General features: G+C 37.4%; 1 protein-coding gene across 1 annotated transcript in view; it reads right to left on the reverse strand.

Annotated features, from left to right (window-relative positions):
• NR6A1 (nuclear receptor subfamily 6 group A member 1) overlaps positions 1-21550 on the reverse strand; it is a 163194-nt gene that overhangs the window by 141437 nt on the left and 207 nt on the right. The window lies entirely within an intron of this gene.

The following is a 21550-nucleotide window of genomic DNA, read 5'->3' on the forward strand; positions in this document are numbered from 1 at the left end:
ATGGCCTTAATTACAGAAATAAACTAGTTGAATATTTGAAAAGCTACTTTTTGCAATCTTTATTTCCCTGACATCTCCTGAAACTTGAAATGGGTAATACATAAATTCCCATTTCCAAACTCTAACTCTTTATACAGAGATAAAAATGTCTACGACAACTTTGATGTTAAAGCAATTTCCTAATACTGAAAAATCAATAAATTGATATACTAGGGAGGCAAGACACCTGAACATATCTTTGTTCTGCTACAGTCAAACCTCTATATCTGCATGTATCGAATTCATGGATTCCACCAACCACAGATCAAAAATATATGAAAAAAATCCCAGGAGTTCCAAAAAGCAAACTTTGCACTAAGCACCACACTGAATCCATGCAAATGAAGTGTAGACTATGCAAATACTATGCCATTTTATACAAGGAACTTGAAACAGCCACAGATTTGGGTGGGGGAGGATCCTGGAACCAAACTCCCCCATGGATATCAAGGGACCATTATACTAATAAGCCATTTGTGTAATGCTGAGTGATCTACTTTGCTCCATTTTCTCTTCAGTAAAAGGAGAAAGTCTGGCCAATTTTCTGGATATCCCTTTCAGCTCTAAAGTCTATGAATTTATCAAAAGTTGGCAGTTGCATGTCCTAGGGGTACAAATCATAATGTTAACACTTGAGGAACCCTTAAGATTCTTAGACTTTTCTCTAACTAGACGAAATCTTATAAATCATCCCAAATCTCTTCCATTCCACCCTAGCCCTCATTTTACAGAAGAGAGAAATTATGTAAAGGGAGTAACATCTGCAGCATCTCTCTGTGATTTAAACAGTAAAGGCTTTGGCATTTTCCTAATCTATAAAATGGGAACAACAGTACTTACACATCACGGGGCTGTTGAGAGGATTAAATGAAATTGTAAAAATTTAAAGTACCTGGCACACAGTAAATGTTCAGTAAGGGTTAGCCATTATTATCATTGTTGGTAAAGTCATTCTGATCTTCACCCCACAAACCACAAGTAGAAATTTACTTAGGAAACAGACTTCTTGATTTAAAAATGCAGACCACTTTGCAGCAGCTTTAGAGTAGCTATTCCACTCTGCACAAGCATAGGGAATACAACCTTTTATTAAGTCATCACTCAGTACTATTATTGAGAGTTGGCTTCTTGATGAAGCGACAGCATTCATGTGAAAATTGATCTCTGGGTCAACCATTCAAATCTCAGTTCACTGGGCTAATGAAATAAATGATCGGGGAATGTTTAAGAGCTACAGATACTAGTTTACCCTGCGTCACTAAAATTATACTCTATTCGTATAATACATGCTTCCTTATAGTTTTTGATACCTGTTATAAATTCTATCAGCTTAGAGATAAAGTTCTTCTTACATTAACATTAGCACACAGATAATGTTAGAGTAGCATTCTTACTTCCCTACATCTCACAACTAAGTGAAATCCGGAGAGTATCAGGCTTCCAAAGTAAAAAACCATTCTCGTATACAGCTGTTCTGAGCTGACTTTAGCAATCCTCTCTCTGAATGTGCCTTACATTCCTGAACAAGTCAAAGTGACCATAATTTTCAGAAGCCAATAATGTCAAATGAGAAGCGCACACTTGTAAGGTAAACAAGGCTGACTACAATACAAGCTGACCTCGAAACTGGTTACTTACAGTTCCTACCATATTACCGTTTCCATGTTTTCAGTTAATGTTATTCACTTTTAATTTTGTTCCAAATAGTATTTAAGTAGCCTAATGCTATTTTGCTTTATTTCCTAAACAGTACTAAGTATTAAAATTTCCTCCCATTACACAAAGAGAGATCAGCTTCTGTGTCACATGCCCAGGGCCAGCACTGCCTCTGGGTTGGTAAGGATCTGTCCTAAGTCCCACAACATCCTTCTCCAACACCATAATTTGGCTTTTGGACTTTCTTCTTTTCCTTGGAAACACATAAAGTATCTTTAAAAAACAAAAAAAAATCAGACCAGTTAAGGAAAATTGTTACAAATTTTAAACAAGTAATTTCCAAAGAGCATACCTGTCCCCATGCCTAAAAATGGAGGACACATTACTCTCAAGTTTGGTTTTAATTTTTGCATCTGCCATTAAAGCAGTCTAAATACTAGACTCAAACTACAAATGACCCTTAGGATCCTTCTCTACCAGAGGCTGGTGCTGAGATTCCAAGAGTGTGAGCCCTAGAATTCAGATAGACCTGGACTTGAATCCCATCTCTCCCATTTACTGAGCCAAGTCATTCAGTTCTCTCATCTGCAAAATGACAGTAATAATGTAACTCTCCTTATAAGACTGCCCATATAATTAGCACAAAGCACACAATAAATTTCACTTTAAGAAAAAAGAAAAGGCAAAACACCTTAACTACAAAATGTTCAGAGGAAGACAATGATCACAAACCAAGTAAGTATTAAGTTGGCAAATAATTTTGCATATGAATAGAGTTGCTAAATCACAATTACAGCTAAGAAATCAATTTGAAACAAAAACTTTTCTTTTTAACAAGAACACCACAAATAGTATGCTCTAAGAGAGAAAGAAATTAAGTTTTTATTTGTGATTTACAACTTAAGTGGTAAAATTCTAGATAGAGCACATATGAATTGGTAATAAAATTTCAAACTCTTGGTTTGAAGTCTCTATTACTTCATACCAAAGCATGCTGATAAATCTTACCCTTGGCTAAGCTCTGGGTTGAAACCTGAGATTCAAAGTGTCATAAAGCGGTGAATTATATATTTTGGTTTATGCCAAGTATTAGAAAAATTTTACTAAAATATCAATTAACCTACTGGGGGGTTCCATACACTACCACCAATCTGGCCCCTGGGATTAGAAACAGATTAGAAATGCATTTCACAAGATTATTTACCAGGAATCCAGTAGGCTCAGTTGGTTAGAGGGTCATCCCCATATGCCAAGGTTTTGGGTTCGATCCCCAGTCAAGGCATATACAAGAATCAACCAATGAGTGCATAAATAAGTAGAACAACAAATCAATGTTTCTCTCTTTCTTTCTCCCTTCCTCTCTAAAATCAATAAAAAAATAAACGGTAAATATTCAAAGATATGCCAAGTATAGACCAAGTACAATAAAACAGATAGGAAAAATTCACAAAGAAATCCCTGAATAAGAACTCTTCCATCTTTAGACCTGCATATTATCATAACTGATTTCTAAGAAAATTCCTCATAAATTCTTTCCAGGTGCAAAATGTTTCTATGGAGAATTGTATAGACGCTATTTAAAATAATTCAGGCTCAGCCAGTGTGGCTCAGTAGTTAAGCGTTGACCCATGCACCAAGAGCTCGTGGGGTTCGATTCCCCAATTAGGGCTCAATCCCCAGTAGGGACATGCAGGAGGCAGCCCATCACTGTTTCTCTCATACTGATGTTTCTATCTTTATCTCTCTCTCCCTTCCTCTTGCTAAAAAAAAAAAAAAAATCAGTGAAATAATAATAATAATAATAATAATAATTAATAATAATAATAATAACTTGGAATGGAATCTTTTTCTTGTGTAATAGCCAGTGGAACAAACCTATTAATAACAGAACTACAGAATTCCTCCTTATGTATTTTTAAGAAGCAACTGACACAATACAAAATTAAATTAAGAAAAAAAATGACAGTTGAAAATGTTTTTTCTTATTCAGAAAGTTTTAAAGATTAAAAATCAAATTAAAATGTAAATAATCTTTTAAAATAATATTAAAATTCAAACTATAATCTAGACTCCTATTATCTCCATTGGAACATAATGCAATAAAATGTTAGTTAAATTTATAATTATTGTAAATGTAAATTACAAAACTATGAAAGACAATAGTCAAAGAAACTACATTTTACTGCACTGGAGATAACATGTGTTTCAAAAACTGCTGGCAATATCCTTTTTCAAACTTGCTTTTCCAACATTATCTAATTAAAAATAAAAGAAAGGTTTATAATGTCTTTAAAGGTATTTCAATAAATACTTTATGTAGGCATACAAATACCTAAAAAATTACTGTATTTTAACTCAACTTCTAGAATTCAGTAAACAACAATAACTATCCTGTTTGGAGAAAGACTTGAGTTCTTTAGGATGAAATCCTACCTCACCGCAGTTAAATAGGAAAAAAACCAATAACAAAAAACCAAAGACATCAGAAAAGTGCATCTACAAATCTCCTTTTCTATACCACTTTGGGGTCAGCTGAATTCTCCTAGAGAATGGGGAAGAAAAAGGGAAAGGTGGGGAGAGAGGGAGGCAAGAGGAACAAAGAAAAGGGGGGAGGAATAGGAGGTAAGAGAAGAACAAGGGAAGAGGAGAAGGGTAGCCTAGACAGTAAGGTCTGTGAGACTAGTGATTCAACTTTGAATAAATTTCCTCCCCTCAGTTTACTCACGTGGAAAATGAGCACACCATCACCTCCATCAGTATTTCATAAAGTCAGATCACTGGAAGATTTTAAGTAGTACAAAGCAGCAGCATTTTGAAACATTCCAAAGGCGTTACCTTTTCAGTTCTCTTACAATCCTTCTAATTACATCAGAAGAAAACCTCAGTTTGGTGCTAGTTTGTCCATTATGTCTCCGATGCTTGTTAATCACCTGTCCTAAAAAAGGGCCTGACCAGAGAGACTTGGGCAGACAATATCTTAGCTAGAATTTAACACAATATTATTTTTATGAAATTTACTGTTATCTTCTATTTATGGCAAATAACTTTTCATTTAGTATAATCACAAAATTTCCTTTTAAGATAAATTTTGGGTTACAAAATTTTAACTATTCAATATTTAAAATATTAAATAAGCAATATATTAGGAAATGACAAAAATCACAATGGTGATATAGGAAAGACTAAAGTTTGAAAAACACTGGTTTGGCCTTGGCCGGTATGGCTAAATTGGTTGAGTGTCCTCCCATGCACTAAAAGGTCCTGGGTTCGATTCTTGGTCAGGGCACATACCTAGGTTGCCAGTAGGGGTGTGTCCTGGAGGCAGCCGATCAATGTTTCTCTTTCACCTCTCTCTCTCCCTCTCCCTCTCCCTCTTCTTCTCCCTCTCCCTCCCTCTCCAATAATTTAAAAAAGAAAAACACTGGTTTGGTGGAATAGTGGTAAGTTATTTTCAAATCTAAGCCACAGTTAACTCATCTATAAGATATCACCACATAGCAAAGAAAAGTTGTGGAAAGGTACTTTAGTACAGTGCCTGGAACACATTGAGCACTCAACAACCTTTTGTTCAGTTCCCTTTTTAAGGATATAACCAGGAAGCCCTTTTAGAAACCTCCAGAGAGGTGGGGGATGGGGAAGCCAGGCTTCCTGTGTATTAGAGACAAGAGCATTTGTTCTGGTTGTGATACTTCCCACCAAGAACCTCCAGGGACCTGGCCTTGCTTTTTACCCTGATAAAGCTGCAGTTTACTCTCCTAAGGCTCATAATTCTAGTTACAAGTGACTGGAAATAAAGTACTTCAGAAAAATGGAATATATCTTAAATCACTGAGAAGTCAGACCCCAAAGGGTAACAAGAAATGCAGGGCCATTTTATAACAGATGTGCAAGCAAAATGAAAGTATTCCATTTGCGCAAATTTGACAATGCTGTAATGGGAGGGGGAGTCACTAGGTGGGGGAGTCACTAGGTGGTCCACAAACTAACCCTGATCACTTCATCATTTGCTATTGTCCAACTAGAGCCCACAGGTGAGAAAAACCTGGGAGGTTGGGGGTGGAGAGTTCCCAGTTCCAAGTAGGAGTGCTTAGAAAAAAGGAACCGGGTACTTTAGTAAATCCAACCATTGTGCAGTAATAGGCACTTTATTTTACATATATTGCCTAATTTCTCCAAACATAACTGTAAGGTAGTTCCAAGTCAATTCACCAAATGGCCAAATCTCGAAATACCCAATTCTCTAAATTAACCAAAATTTTGTTTTAACTATTTAGAGAGTTTATAACAGTTTGAATTGATGAAGCAGTTTAATTAACTTTTAAAGATTTCTGCCAAATTAAAATTGACAGGATAGCAGCATTTTCAAGAATGTTTAACTTGTTTCTACCCCAGCTCTCTGCTGCTACAGATGGAAGAACCAAGGCAGAGAGAGGATCTCTACTTGCAGAAATATACAACCTGGTCTGAGCTGGAACTGATGGGAAAGGGATAGGGTACAGGAAAAGAGGGAGAAGGAAATGGGGGAAAATGGTAGGGTAACAAAGAGATGGAGAGTGACAACAAATTCTTTAAGTTCAGATTCAGGGGGTGTGCAGGAGGCAGTGGATCAATGACTCTCATCATTGATGTTTCTATCTCTCTCTCCCTCTCCCTTCCTCTCTCTCTGAATCAATAAAAATACATTTTAAAAAATATATTTTGGCGAGGCCCTGGTTGGGTAGCTCAATTGATCCTCTGCCTTCTGCAAATCTGGGCATATGCCCTGACCAGGAATCAAACCTCAATCTCCTAGATCACAGGTCGATGCTCAACTGCTGAGCCACACCAGCCAGGCTAATTTTTTATTTTTTTTAATCCTCACCGGAGGATATGTTTTACTGATTTTAGAGAGAGGGGAAGGGAGGCAGAGGGAGTGAGAGAGAGAGAGAAACATCCATGTAACAGACACATGGATAGGTTGCTTCCCTTAAGTGCCCCCACCAGGGATCAAACCTGCAACTTAGATACATGCCCTGACTGTGCCCTGACCGGGAATGGAACAGAATCCAACTGGCAACCTTTTGGTGCACAGGACAACGCTCCAACCAAATGAGCCACACTGGCCAGGGGTCCCCAAAATAACTTTTAATTGCCACTTCCACCAATGCAGTTTTGTCTACCATATTACAATGCCACTTACTCTACAGCAGACTATCTCTATTCAGAGGTTGAGTAGTATCATTGCCGACTAAATTGGAATAATTTCAGGAAAAAGTCAAAATATTAGAGATATTATTTTACTTAGCCTGGACAACCTTATTTATATGTGATTTCAGATCAAATTTTGCAAAACTAAAATTGCTTGAGAATCCCGATTACTGTCCTTAAAGATCCCAAACTGGCAACTGAAAAGAAAGTCTGGGTTAGTTTCATTAAATAAATGTAAACACTAAAATAATTCTAAAATCTACAAGATCTACATAAGACATTAGTGCTTGCTCAAACTATTTGCCTTACAGCTGGACTCTTCAGGGGTTTATCACATTTATGATGATGCTAAGAGACATGTCCTATCTCACTCATTGACACACAAAACCTGACTTTTCTTATAACAATTAAGTTTCCTTCTACCAATCAGATAGTAGCTCAAGGCTCTCTAAACAACTGAAAATACATTCTGCCCTTTATGGAAAGCAGAAAAATTCTCTATTCATAGATCTCATGACACAATCCATATATACAGCATTTTTTTAATAGAAATATATTTACTTTTACACTGCCAGAGTATAATCAGAAACTTTTACTAGCAAAGTTTCAATTCCCATAAAAATATTTTAAAAACCAATTAAACTGGTATTTTTAAAAAGCAGTAAATATTTGTTGTGATTCCTCATTGGATTCAAAAATCTTTTTGATGTTAAAATGGGGAAAAAAGATCTTTTCAGCAAATCTGAATACTGCAAACTGACACACTGAAGAATGCCACCCTACCTTAAACCTTTTCAAGTGCATATTTTAAATGCTCAACAAAGATGACAAATTTAATTTTTTTAAGTCCATTTCAGGAGTCTCTTTTGCACTTAATAGTGCCTCTTTAATTATTTCTGATCCTCAATGTACACCCAAGGCTACCCTTAATGTTTTATCAAATAGAATGAGATTCTACCTAACCTCTTTTGAAATCAACAAAAGCTATAAATTTAACTCAAGACGTCTTTTGTAGTTCAGTTAGATTCAAGGTCACTTCAAGGCTTTTAATTACTAACCAGGATCTGAGGAGGTTTGCATTTGGTATAGTTGAGGGAAAGAGCAGCTGGTTTATTCACTATCTTATTAAAGAGCATTATAAAAACTGTGTCTCAGCAAACTGCAACTTCTCTGACCACCAGTGGTGAGCACAAAGAAGCAGAGTAAATGATTTTCAAACGTTTGTGTTTACTCTCAACATAAACTTTAAAAATTACTATAGTAGACTCTTTTAATTTCAACAAATATGATTTATGCTTTAATTCAAAATTTGTAGATAGCCAGATTCCATTCTGAAACTAGCCTTACTAAAAACTGTGAATGCCTTTCAAATTAGCATAAGATTTATTTAGGTGTCTTCACTGTCCAACCCTGTGCAGGATCAGTATAGAAGTCAGCCACTGAGGAATCCATAAAGATTCTTCAAATTTCTAAAGGAACAAGTTTAACTTCACTCTCCACCCACTTAATTTCAGTTACAACTTTCAGGACTTTAGGAAGACAATACAGTTGTGTCTCACACTCTCTCACTCTCTCTCTCTCTCTCTCTCTCTCTCTCTCTCTCTCTCTCTCTCTCACACACACACACACACACACACACACACACACACACACAGAGACACACACACTCTCCATCCTCCTGAGATTTTTAGAGGCAACCAGAGAAGGCTAGGGCGTCTCTGCCACCCATTCCCCCATAATCTATAATAGAGAGAAGGCAGCCACAAAGGAGAGCCTAAGCACTGCTCTGACCAAGCTGAAGATACTGGGGTGGGAGGGTAGGTTTGGAAGGCAACATGCATGTGAGGCCTGATACCAGAAATCTAAAAGATTCAGAGGACAAAAGGCATTGAGAATGAATATACCTCTTCAAGGGAAAAAAAATGAGAACAGAGCAAATAGCCTACCACAGTGCCTCAATTCTATCTCAAGTACTGGGCCTTTATTTTAAAAATAAGTACTGCTGACAACCCTAGATTTTCATATACAAGATATCTTAGTGTAAATTAAACTGGTTGTTGGCAAAGGTACATAAGTACTTCTAAAAATCTATCCCCCCAAAATAAGCCAAAATGAAAAAAGCACAAGATGGTCTGGGCAGAACTGTTATATCAGAAAGAAACTAAAAACTATCTCAATGTCCAACAACAAAACAAAAAACAATGGGTTGTCATATAGCTATTGAAATTTTTAAATAATTTTCTGTTGAATGAGTAAAGTTCGTAACATATGAAAAGCTTTAAACAAAAAGCATAAAATGTAATGGTATATATAATCACAACAAGCAAAAACCTAGAATTTGAAATAAAAAAGAAAACATTAAAAAATTTTAATGAAAGTTGCTTGGAGGCAAGATTATAGGTAATTTTTCCTTAATTTTCTGTATTTTCTACAGTCACCAACCATTTCTAATTTTAAAACATTAGATTCCCTAAACAGTTCACACCTAAGAACCTAAAGGCCATAGGCAATTCAAGCACAGAGCTGAGAGATCACACCATTTAAAATTTAAATACAAAATACAGCTAAACCCCTCCTGCTTTTATTTATATGCAAGCACTTCCAACTGTGTTCCCCTGGCAGTGTCCCTGAGACAATGCTCTAAAGTTGCTTTACAAACAAGGCATTGGAAGCACTGGGTATTCTCTAGCCAGGAGTCCCATCTATGCTCCTGAAAACTAGCTTTAGGGAATAAATTTACAGTATTTCACACATTTCATATTACCCATGAATGCTGGGTAACTTTCTTATTAATGGGCACATATATGAAAAGCAAACTTACTTTGAAATATTTTGAAAAAGTTCACAGCAGATAGGAAATTTTATCTTCAAAAGTTAAATGCATTTCTTCATCACAGTAGCACTTTCAGTAACTGCTTGCCGTCAGTTAGCTCTGAATTCCAGCCAGCCAAACTATCTCTGAGATTTGATCTGTCAGCAAGTAAGGAAATATATTTTTGTGGGAAAGCAATTGTAATTTCCCACATTAGGTGATTGATTAAGTTCTCTCCTCTAAAAGGCTGATTGGTTTCCTGGTGCCAGTAAAATGATTGATGAATATTTCAACTGCAGCTCCCTCACTGCACCCCCTTCACCCCTCCCCCATGCACTGCTGCTCCTTTCCCGCTGGGTTCCCTTTTTACAGACCAACAGAATTTAAGGAGGTTTTGCAATTTTCCTTAATGAATCCACATTCTCAAATGCAGGGCATTTAATCTTAAGAGGACAGGACTCTTCTCAATGCTGAATGAGTTTTGCAAATAAAAATCATTTACAAGGAAAGAGGGAAAAACTCTGAAATTAACTATGGGTTTGATTCAGTGAATGAAATTGTACTTGCAAAAGAGAAAGTATGCCATGGAGGGGTTATAATTGGGAAGAAAGTGATCATGTTAAAGAACAAACAAAAACTACATCTAATTTCAAGTTTACAATATCAATTATCAAAACACTGGAACTTTAGTTGCAAACATTTCTATAAAGTAAACCTGGAGAACGGAATTAACATGAAAATTATGTGATCTTACAAACTTTAAAGCAGCAAGGTGTTCTAAAATCAGAGCAGGGTAACAGTGTAAATGCTCTTTGAGGGATGACTGAACAGTATCTGAAATCAAAATCATCCCAGAGAATCTGGCTGTTAGCACCATAGTTGTGTCCTTTAGGCAGGGCTTTCCTAAATTGTAGTTTCCTGTTTTACGCAATTCATTCCATCATCAAGCTGAAAAATCCCTTCAGAGATTATCTAATTTAGCTCCTTCATTTTATAGGTGGACCCATAGAGCCATGTCTTTATAGCAGAACTAGAATCAGAACCCTGGCAAAACCCTGGCCCATCAACTATTTCCTGGGCCTCTGGCAAATCCTTTCCTACTCAAACTACTTTGCTACCACAATCTATTAGCCCATATTACCAGATCTTTCTCTCTCTTTGCTAGGAAGAAGTTTTCTATATTTTACAAGCTTTGGACAACTGGCTCTAGTATTTCCATTTTCAAAGAGTCACATTAACTTTCTTGGATTGGTTCTCCTCTCTTTCATATAACCAGCTTTTATGTGGCAGAAATAAAAAAGGTACAAGAGACAAGGCCATCTTTTCCTAAACTGCATTCCCCAATGCAGTAAAGTATATTTGTATGTATCTGGTGTATCTAGTCACTTTAGCTACAAGGAGAGCCACACTTCCAAACAGAAAATACATTCTGGTTCCAGGAGGGCCCATAAAACCTTGGATTTAGCTTCCACACACTTCTGACTTATATACTGACCCCAGTTGCCTCAAGTAACTGAAAAACACATTCCCTTCCCTTATATTTTGTAGACTTCCTCTGACTACTGACTGTTCCTTCCTTTCATTCATTCATTCATTCATTCAACATTCATGAAACAGCAAATCCTTGGGCTTAGTGCTGAGGATACAGATACAAGATACGATATCCTCGTCTTGAGTAGCTCAAAACCTCTTACTTCTTTAATACCCCTTAGATTTACCAAGGATTGTCCCTCATTCTGCAAAACTGTTTTCTGATCAATTGTTTTCTGATTGGCTTATTAAAGCCAAAGTAAAAGAAAAAAGCCACTTGCAACTTTAAGAGTGGATCTTTGTGGCTCTCTAAATCTACAGGGAGTTGATTTCTGGGCCTCCTCAACAACTATAAATGGCCTGGATTCACAAGTTCTTGCTTTGGGGCAGATACTATGCTTGGCATTTTACAGACTTTGTCACTAATCCTAGTAACCCTAAAGTCAATTTCAGAAATGTTTTAGTGGGGGGGGGGGGTATTAAATCTAGGAAACAAATTATTAATCTGATACTGTGAAATCTGGGGCTTAACCTCTGTGGTCTTTAGTTTTCACATCTATAAAATGGAGATGATAATAAAACACCTACTTCATAGGGTTATGAGGATAATGTGAGTTAATATGTGTTAGGTGCTTAGAATATTATATAACATGCACTATATAAATGTTAGCTGCTATTATTAAATGAGAACACATAAAGTTCAGAGAAGTCAAGTGACAAAGTCACATAGCTGTGATCTTTGTTCTGCCACACTCCAGAGTCCCTGCTCTTTCCCTCTCACACCATCTAACAAAAATCCTTCCTCCTTGGCTGAGACTACTACTGCCACTTCCAAAAAACAAAGCCCTCTAAATAGATATCAGTGGGGGGTTTCCCCCAGGTGGTTTATTATCCTGCTAAAAAGGCATTTTAGAGGAAGGGTTGTAAGGCAAGAAAGGAAGTCTCCGGACAGGTTAGATTTCAACAGTACAACAAGAATATGGAAAGAAAAAAAAATAAATCTGCCTCAATTATTAAGGTCAGTAATTAAAGGTAATTAAGGAGATTTAACTCAATTGATGAAGAATGCATTTAAAGATTTCATCTGAAATCTAAAATAAAATCCAAGTATTCAAATGAAAAAGGAAACGATAGTTCCTTCTTATAACTAAATTGCAACCCCCACAGAACTAAAAAATGCCTTAAAAGGTACATTACGTGACACTCCAAGAACATTAAGATAATTACAGAGCTCTCAGGAAGGAAGCCCAAATATCTCACTGATCTTTCATCATTCTGATCCAGTAACTCCTTTTTGTTATTCGCATTGTTAGGTGACATTTCTTCTGCCAGCAATCTCACTACAGAATGAGCTCTACCTAGCAACTATCCTAAGGAATAAATCCCTAACTGTTTAACAACACAGTAATTGACTTACACTAAAATGTTACTCACACTAGGAAAGGGTATTATCCTTAAACCAGAAGAGGCGATGCTTCTCCTATACAGACTTTATTACCACCTCCCTCAGTGAACACCAGGTTAAAAGGCAAACCAATCTACAAAATTGCCAAAATCACAACTTTAGAAGACTCAATGAAAACCAAACATGTCTACTGAAAACAAACAAGCAAGCTATTCTTGATGGAAGTTTTAAAAAGCAAGGAAGAATTTTTATCTCTTATAAATATTTCATTATTTTTATAGCAAGGACTCTTAATAGTAAGAAAGTATTTTGGGGCTGTCAGATTTATATCCATGATTACAACTCTACCCTTTGTGAGGACACAGCTTCTATTGGAAAATTTCTGCCATGAGATAATTAACAGTTAAGCAACAGGTTTCATGTTAGCAGGTAACAAAGCCTTATCAAAAAATTCAATGAGGGTAAACTATGACACACTTCATTCAGTCTCAAGCAAAAATAAAACTTAAATGGTATGAACTCATTTTCATTTTTCTCCTCTGTAGCCCCTCTACAGAGGAAAAAAAGGAAACGAAAGAAAAACCCAAAGTAACTGAGTACTAATAATATCTGGTAAAGTTACCATTTTCTTACATATTAAGTTGATTCATTTAGAAAAGAGGTTTTCTCACATTTTTTGGTCTGAATGGTCTTAACTCATTACATATTAATATAAATAACATTTTTATGAAAAATAATTATATTTTCCAACAAAAAATAGTGAAAAGAGTGCCATTGTTTATATTTTTGCTGATCTCTAATATCTGGCTTAATTCTGGCAGCTAGATTCTCCTATATGCATTCGGTATGTTGTGATATATGCTGTTTTGGTTGAGGTACAGAGGCAGAAAATCTGGCCTCACACAGATTTATAACTGAAAAAGGAAGAGTATTTGCTTATTAGAATAATTAAAGATATATTTCTTTGATAGTACACCAAAACTTACTAAGTGCTGGTTTCTTAAAGGTTAGTTCAATGTGAAATCTAAAACCACATCAATGAACTTGTATACTCTGCTACATTAAAATCCATTGATCCATGTAACATTTTGAACAGATCTTTTATCCATGCGGGATTTTGTAACATCATATTCTCAGAGATTTGGAAAATACTCCTTCACTGAAATAAGATGGATCTTCAAAATACTGACATTTCATTATACAATATTAAAAAATCACATTTGTTAGTATCACGATCAGTCTCATCAGAACAGGCTTTAAGTATTGGGAAGCTGTCAAGCTCAAAGTGACAGGTACAAGATTTCCAAAATTCTATTGTTGCTTGAAAGCTCAAATTTTATTCACCAGCAACAAATATTGTCAGTTTTCCTTGGCCAACAGGCTCACTGTTCATTTTCCAAAAAATGATCTGCCAAACACCCAAATCTGAATAAATCATAGTTTGTCAATTTTCTTTCAAGTAAAAATGGTGTTCAATAAAAAAAAAAAAGAGCAGCTAGTTCAGCTCACAACATAATGAGCTGCACAAACACTTCTCCTTAAAACAACTTTTCTATTTTGGTATGCAGCAGAAATACTTTGTGTGTACTTGCCATAGATGTAAAAACAAGTATACTCAAGGGTGGAGACTTAATAAAATTAATCATTTTTACTGCTTCATCTAAGACATTAAGTGAAAATGGCTTGCTTTTTTTAATACAACTATATGGAGGTAAAGAATACAACAACTACTACTATAATTTGGTTCCTTAATTTCTGCGAAGGCACCAACAGTTTTTACCCATCATTGTTTTTTGCAACATCAGTGGTGAAAAAGGCAAATAATGTTGGTATTATTATAAAAATCGTTTTGAGTTCAAGAGCCTCCTTGAAAGGGTCTGAGGGACACCCCCAGAGGTTCACGCATCACAATCTGAAAGCTACTGGTTTAGATAATACAATAAATAACAAATTTAATGACTCAATAAGTGGAAAGAGATTAAGTCGGAAACAATCCAGTAATGAACGATCAACAAATGATGAATGGTGGGAAATAATACAACTGAATACCATGTCATTAATCATTTATAAATTTAAAAGGCAAGGGCTGAGGAGGCAGGATGAGAGTGTATAAGGCTTCAAGAGTACCCATCCTCTTTTTTTCTTTTGTAAGACAAAAACTAAATTGCATAAGTAGGAGTTAATTTAGGGCTTTTTTTTTTTTAATACAAGTGTATGAAGGTGAAGAATACAATGACTGCTGCTACAGTTTGTGCCTTGTGATAAAAAGAACACTGCATCTGATCCAGTACAGCGTAAGGAATTAACAAGAATGATCAAGTCTGGATTTTTAATACTTCCAAGATGATATAGCTTCAGGATTTAAATGAGTGCATGAGTTAAATACAATTAATTTTTAAAAAATTTTTCCTTTTTATTGAATTTGTTGGGGGTAACACTGAAAAATTAATTTTTTAAATGAAAACTCGATACAGGTTAAGTAGCTGCCTTCACTGAAATCAGTCTGTCCTTCATTTTGGCACAGATTTGTTAATGAAATGCGTCCTGAGTCTTAAACTAAGACTCAAAGGAAATATCATAGGAACTTTAAACATCTGTTTAATCAATCATGTCCTTGTTCACTCAATGGTTTTAGAGGAAAACATAAAGAACACAAATTTTGACACTACAATGATGGATTGAGAGAGCAAGCAGAACTCACGTGTAGACCTCTGAAATGCTTTTATAAAGAGATTTAAAATTCTATGATATTATGAAACATAAGGAGTTGGAAATAAAAAGCTGAGAAGGCTATCTACCTCTTCCAGATGAGGAATTTAGTTATGTATTTCTGTCTCTCAAATAAAATTCTTGAGTACATTTTAAATGAATTATAAATCATTTCCAATGCAAATAGTTTCCAATGCAAGTATTTATGTTTGACACACCCTTTGCTAAATACCATCACTACAGTTCCAAAAAGCTAAAGTTTATTATGCAAATAACTCCCGCTATCCCTCTTACCAAATTGTTTTTATAATTTCTCACTTTGACAATGAGAGCAAAGTCACTATTCCGGTTCAAACCACCCACAGAGTATATCTTCAAATCAAACCGCCAGGATTTGTTTCCAGAATACATTACATGTTGCTGCCTAGGGAATTGGTTTTGGAAACATAACACTTACCAGCTGACTTATCAACAGTGCCCAAAGAACTGACACCAACTTAAAGGAAAGAATCCTTCCAGAAAATAGAAAAATATGCTACTACTGCCATCTGTGGTTTATGCTTGAATAGCTTCTCTGGTGTAAACAAATTGAAGGGTCTACGGTTCCCAATTAGGATCCAAAGACCTCATTATTTGAAGATACTTCTTAAAGTTAACTCTTACTATAACAAACTGTAGCATTTGTTTAGTATATGACAGAAGAATTTGTGGTTCTCTTTTTGAACTTATTATATAATGAGGAAGGGGAAAACCACAAACTACCTTAATGGAAATAGTTACAGTGCATAAGGGCTAACTTTTATTTTCCCCAAATTCCCACACTCTTAAGGAAATTCAAAACATCTGAATGCTTCCTGTGAATTTATAATTAGGATAACTTCTCTTGAAATAGTGACTTCAATATTAAAACACTCCCAAAATTTTTAAAGCAAGAAATGTACTTTTAAAGAAATCCAGTAGTTTTCTACTTAGACATGAGAGTTTGGTCAGTTTGCTCCCTTCAACATAAATTTTAAAGATTTGATTATTCCTATAATTTTTTTTAAGAACAAAAATTCAAAAATGCAAATGAAGCCTTAAAGTAGGTTATTTTCACAACTTATTTTCTCTCAGTTTGCTTTCTCAAATGACAACCACTGTAGCTTAGGGATCAAAAGATTTGGTGCAGCTGGGGGTGGGGTAAAAAGCAATTCAGCTCCCCAACAGCCAGCTGAGGAAATCCTGGTTCTCTCCCCAACTAAATCACTGTTAATTAGAATTACCGGGTTACATAGTAAAGTCTTATTTAAATAATCGTAACCGGGAGGGGGGGGGGATCTGTTTTCTTGAGAATCTGTTCTATGCAGGCGACTGTTTAACAGAAGGTAATAAGGACATAAAGTATGAGATGTTTTATTCTTTAAAATAAAGCTTTCTATTCTGTAGTTATTTCTAAACCAAACTGAAAAGCAGGTTAGAGATAACAGTTTTTTTCTAACTTTCCATTATTAAGGAAACTAATGTCTAACAGCCTTATCTTTTTCATAAAGACAAGCCATGTTGGAAAACAAGCAACAGATAGCAGACTGGACTTGATTCTAGGAATACTGTACATCAAAGTTACACCCAAAGGTCATTTTTTAAATTTAAGATTAAGCTCAGTGAATCTGAAACATCAGCTCATTACAAGAGAAAGAATTACCGGCTCAGTACTTCTTGCCGACTTTTAATAATTCTGGTATTTCTAAACCATAGTTATCAATCGAAGCCATCCATAAACACTACTTGTTTGGGAATATTCAATAGCTACCTTCTGTTTAAAATTGTTTCAAGGACACTTTTATTCTTTGCTGAAATGCAAGCTTTGTTTTTATATGTTGATTCAGAATTTTTATTTTTCTGATTATGACCCTTTTCACATAAAAGATGACTGGTTCACACACACACAAAAGCATTTTTATTTTTCTACTTTAAAAGAAAAGATTGGACCAACAATTTAAATTTACTCTGAAAAGGCATCTTCCCAAATTTAACTTTCAACCTAATTATATACATGGAAAAAATACTTAAACAGAGAAATGTCTTATGACTTGGCTACAACACAAAACAAACATAAGAACAACAACAAAAATTAAGACAAGGTCCCCAAGATCTGGATGAGCATGCCGAAGAGGAAGTCTCCTATGTCAAAGGAGCTATCCTGAATTCTGAAGTCAGAAGTTGCCATCTGAACACAATTCATTAATGGACCAATTTATTCAACAGAAACCTACAAATACCTAGTTATAATACAGGATGCAACTCACTTACACAGCCCCAGGCCCCAAAACATGCAAGTATCATTAGCACTTTAAAGCCAACTTGCATAACAAGCACTACAAGTGGTGTAGGAAACTTCCCTTACCAGGACCCTACAGTTGGCCTTTCTGTGCCCCATCCACCACTACCCCGAAGTGAAGTACTTTAATCCAAAGCTTATGCGCTCCTGTTGCTACACAACTCCAGGAAAAAGGAGAGAAACAAATTATGAGGAAACGGGAATGCATGATTTGAGCATGCTGTAGGAAATGCACCAGCTGCTTGCTTTCGTTAGCGTCCCCTCCGTCCTCCTGACACATGCACACCTTTTGGCTACAGAATTCAGAATGACCTCCAGACAAGGAAGCATGCCTTATAATATTTTAATTACATAGAACAGAAATACTCGACAAAGAATTTGGTGGATGGTAAATCTAAGTTTGGAAATGTGGTCATCTCACATTTCAGCTGTTCAAAATCACCAGTGAATCTGTTCACTGTTGCCTTTCAATGTTCTTTGGAGGTCACAGAGCCTACTTTAAAAAACCTGTGTGCTGCTTGTTCTAAAGAACAACAGTACTAGAGCATGCATTTTTTAAATGAAAGTACAAAATTCTGAGGTGACTCAGAATTAACTTAATTTTCAAAGTTACAAAACGGAAGTTAAATTGTCATGGGAAACACTTGCCAATTTATTTTCATGGATAAAATTTGCATGGCATGGTCAGAGCAGGAAAAGAGCATCAGATTATTTAGTCAACTAGAATTTCTCCTAAAGTGTACTTATATAAAACGTATTTTTAATTACTGATAATGGCTTATAACCTTCCTCTGCTTCAAATATTTAAGTCTACTCCCTCATTCTCTTAAAATAAAATGAACAAATGCAATATTTAGCATATACTTCCTCAAATCATTCATCTTCCTTTGAAACCCCAAAAGGGAGCAGTCCTCTAAGTAAGTTCATTTTTGTCATGAAAACCTAACAAACAAGAACCGCAAATATCTAGCACAGTTAGCACAGGGAATTCCTGAAAGGGTGATGGTGCATCAAAAGGCTAGCAACTCTGTTCAGATAGAATAATAAAAACCATTTAAAGGACTGTAAATTCAGCATCAATGGCGTTTCCGGCAGGAAAACATTTCTAAAATTCCACCTCCAGTTTATTTCTTCATGACAGAAACCAAAAGACCTCCTATCAAGATAGCTATCTATGGCAAATATTTCATACAAAATGGAAACCAGTCGGTAGGATAAAAAGTGAGAAAATTTCATTTTCTCTGCTTAGAACTTAAAAGTTTCATTTACCTTTAGAAAAAAATATATGTATAAAAGAAAAAATATTCCCACCATTCCAGAAATAAAATCCTTCCTACCCCCTTTTTTTTGCAATTCTTCTGTGAGCATGTTAAGTTATGAGATAATGAACACAAATTGTAAAACAGGACACAATGCTCATTTTTACACTGAAAAATAAAGCGTCCCACAACAATCTAATGTTTCATGTATTTTCTTTTAGCTCATCAAACTGCCAAAAGTCCCACTGTGTTTTCAACAAAAAAGTATTTGTAGCACTAAAATGGGATGGATGTAAAATATTAAAGCCACTTTAGCTTAAATGGATTGCTCGATAACATTCTTTTAAATGGTTCTGACCAACTGAGGAAATGAGACTATGAATGGGAAATTTGATTAAGAGTTAAAATTACCACTGAGTTCTTTAAAATGTACTAATGAATAATTAATAGCAAATGCAGTTCCTAGGCTTCCCTTACAACAATATACTCAAGTAGAACTGAAGTCTGCAGCAAAATCCATCATCTATGTGTTATGTACAGGTGGGTACAGGAAGTATACACACAGAAATGGGCATTATGAAGATAGACTAATGCGGGCTATAAGATCTGGGACTGGGTAAAAACAAATCAGCATGGTAAATTTTAGATCGGATTTACAACATTCGCACATTGATACCAAACCAAATCTCCACTTTAAAAGCTTGAAAAGTCAGAAGCATTAAAGAAATCCTTTGTTCCAGGATACTGTCTCCTACCCTAACTAGATTCCAGCCTCCTTTGTGACACGGGATTTTATTGATCTCAAACATGTTCACATTCAGAAATTAGTTTCCAAAGACATCCCAAGGGACTGCCAGCCACCTAGATACCACACATCACAGACATTTCAAAAAAGGACATGAGCTTTGAAAACATATCACTATTTGGTACGCAGCATCAAATGAAGTTAACCAGGCTTAAACAGACTTTTCCCTAAACTGGTAAAAATAGCAGGTCTACTGAACTGGAAATATATGTATGAAGGTTCAGATCCACCCCAAGACCCCTTCTGTAGTTCCTCATTCATTCAACAACTGAGCGTCTAAGTGACCTATATTCAGGTTACTTTCCTCACACCTGCCAGGTCACTGTCCTGAGAAACTTTTTGCTGAAGCAATTAATTTTTAGTGCCTCCTAACTGTCCCGGGTGTTTGCATACAATTTGAAATCTGTTACTTGTTAGACACTGTTCCGTCCTAGATCCTTCAGAGAATTGAGAGTTTATGGCGCAGAGAGGGGAGGAGGCAAGGATCTCCGAGAGCCTGCCCTTTATTCGGAAATGAGATGTGAAAGGTGGAAGGCAGGCCAAATAAATAAATAAATCGGGTTTGCCGCCGGAGCGTTTGCCCGCCCGTACGAGCACCCTTTGTAATGCGGGCCTCCCGGGGCTATCGCCTGCGCTAATTGCTCCAGGGCGCTTTCCAAGTTCAAAAGTTCACCTTTTACGACCTCACAAAAGCTCCTTACACGTTACCAATAAAAACATTCCGCGGCAAACACCGAGGGGGAAATATCAAACAAATACAAATAAAACATCCTGCGGGGGAGGGAACCAGGGGGCGGAGGGCGAGTCACCCCGAGAGACAGCCCTGAGGAACCTGACGACTCGGCCGGGACGAGGGGGCAGGGGGACAGCGGTAGGAAGGGCCGGGCCAGGTGAGGAAGTCTCAGGGCTCAGGGTCCGGGATCGCGAAAGGGAAGAGGAGATCTGAGGTGGGGCAAGAGCGACCCTGGAAAGGCCGGTAGACCGAGGGAGACAGGTGTCCCGAACACCCGATCGGGCCAGAGATCTGAGCCAGCAGAAAGTCGTCACCTCACAGAGAAGAGAAAGGAGCAGAGAGAAATGGAGTGCGGAGCAGGCACTAAGGGAATCAGAATAGGTGACGCTGGGCTAGTAGCTAACGATTTGAGGGTCGGCTCAGAGGTGGAGGCTCGCAGTAGTATGGGGGGCGCAAGGGAAGTGCGGGTCGGCAGAAGGGAAGGAAAGAGGCTCCAGAAAGGTGTGGGGCAGAGAAAACCAAGGGGACGAGGGTGTGGCGTCGGGTCGGCAGAACGAGGAGGGAGCGTAAGCAAAAGGAGGAGGGACCCGCGTGGGGAGCGCCGAGGAGACTGGGGGGGGAGGGGATGGCTCCGCGCAGAAGGGACCCTTTGGCGGGGAGGCCCCCCGCGGAGGGTTCCCCGGGGGATAGGCAGAGGAGGCTCCGAGCAGAAGAGACCCGAGGGGGAGGGGGAACCCCCACTGCCCGGACGCGAGGTGGGGGGCTGAGGGAGGACAAGCGCTGAGGGGACGAGGGGGAGGGGGAGAGGGGTCTGGGAAGAAGGGACCTGGTAGGGGGTAGGATTCGCGCAGAGGGACGGGGGGAGGGGGAAATGAAGGTCGGGGTAAAGGGAACCAAGCAGGGGGAGGATCTGCGCTGAGAAAAAAAGGCAGGGAGAGGGAGGGTCCACACTGAGTGAGACGGCGGAGGAGAGGGAGGGTCCGCGCTGAAGGGGACCGGGGTGAAGGTCCACGCCGAGGAGACCCGCTGCAGCTGCCCAGAGTAGGAGCAGGCTGAGAGGAGTGGAATCCCCGGGCCAGGGGACAAGGGGCCGTTTCT

The sequence above is a fragment of the Miniopterus natalensis genome, chromosome 12 (assembly GCF_054644295.1).
Source record: "Miniopterus natalensis isolate mMinNat1 chromosome 12, mMinNat1.hap1, whole genome shotgun sequence".
Classification (NCBI taxonomy): domain Eukaryota; kingdom Metazoa; phylum Chordata; class Mammalia; order Chiroptera; family Miniopteridae; genus Miniopterus; species Miniopterus natalensis.